The sequence below is a fragment of the Lupinus angustifolius genome, chromosome LG13 (assembly GCF_001865875.1).
Source record: "Lupinus angustifolius cultivar Tanjil chromosome LG13, LupAngTanjil_v1.0, whole genome shotgun sequence".
NCBI classification, from domain to species: Eukaryota; Viridiplantae; Streptophyta; class Magnoliopsida; order Fabales; family Fabaceae; genus Lupinus; species Lupinus angustifolius.
Window position 1 is genome coordinate 7,344,528 of NC_032021.1, and position 1,298 is coordinate 7,345,825.

Consider the following 1,298-nt stretch of genomic DNA (forward strand, 5'->3'; position numbering starts at 1 on the left):
CCTCTTTCAGAAACGTAGATCAAAGGAGCACATCTAGGAACATGGATTCAGGTATGACACTGCACCCTTTGATTCATAAATATGTGTGAGAATCATTAAATTCAAGATCCTAGGATTGGTATTTCACCAATCATAAGGAATTTCCAACAAGTGGTATCAGAACGTAGGTTCTGAATTTTATGATTCTCCATTAAGGGTGGTTTCCCCAATCTTGTATGAACCCTAATTTTAATTTGGGGATTATTGAATTATGCTTTCGCTGTTCTGTTATAAAGATTGGGTATTGGGTTGTATTAAACTATTAATTATATGGTTTCTCAAACCTAGTTGAATTGTTCTGACCTGTGAAAAATGTAATGATGTTAATAGTTAAGTTCAGAATTATTAGAAGAAAAACAGCTACCACCCAAACTGTTTTTAGTGTTTGCAAAATAGTTTATGAAACCACAACAGCTTCGTGTGTTTGGGAAATCGGCGGGAAATCACATTTATTCAATACTTGCAGTATGTTAGTAATCCAATCGAAAACACAAGAATTGGCATAATTTAGGAATTGAAATCATTGAGATAAAAAAAAATCAAACGTTATAAATCAGAAACAAAACACAGTCGTTATTATCATCAGATTGATAGATAAAAGTTATGCACTTTATTGATGTGCATAATTTCTGCACTAACGTGAATGCAATTGAGATATGTGCGTTAGGTACAAATTTTGTTTTTTAATTGATTTTGCACTAATATAAGTTTTGTTCTTATCAACATTTGGATTAAATATGTTTTTTTTATAATGGACCCATATTATTTTAATTTTTTGTCTGGTAATTATTTTGGATTAATTGATGCAATATGTTGCCAAAGTAACATCTATTGTAAAAATTAATTGAATTACACAGATGAATATGAAATTATTTATGCGAATTGTGTTCAGCCCAAAGGAAGACACAATTTGGAAAAATAATAACATACATGTGATGATAAATATGTAACAATTATATAGTTTATTTTCATGTGAATAATAGTCGGTCCAAAGAAAGGCTGTTGTTTGACAGAACTGATTGTTAATATTTGATCATTACACTGAGAGTACCACTTACAAATTGATTTCTCTGTCCAAAGACTAGATATTGATGTTGTGTTAGGTATCTTGTGATGGGTCTATTATGTGAACATGTCTTGTTTTAAATATATTACATGACTTGTTTGTTTATATTTGAACATGTTATTAATTCTTTGTTATATGGATTCAGTGTCTTTTACCAATGATGCAAATTTTTCTGCTCAAATTAGTAACATCC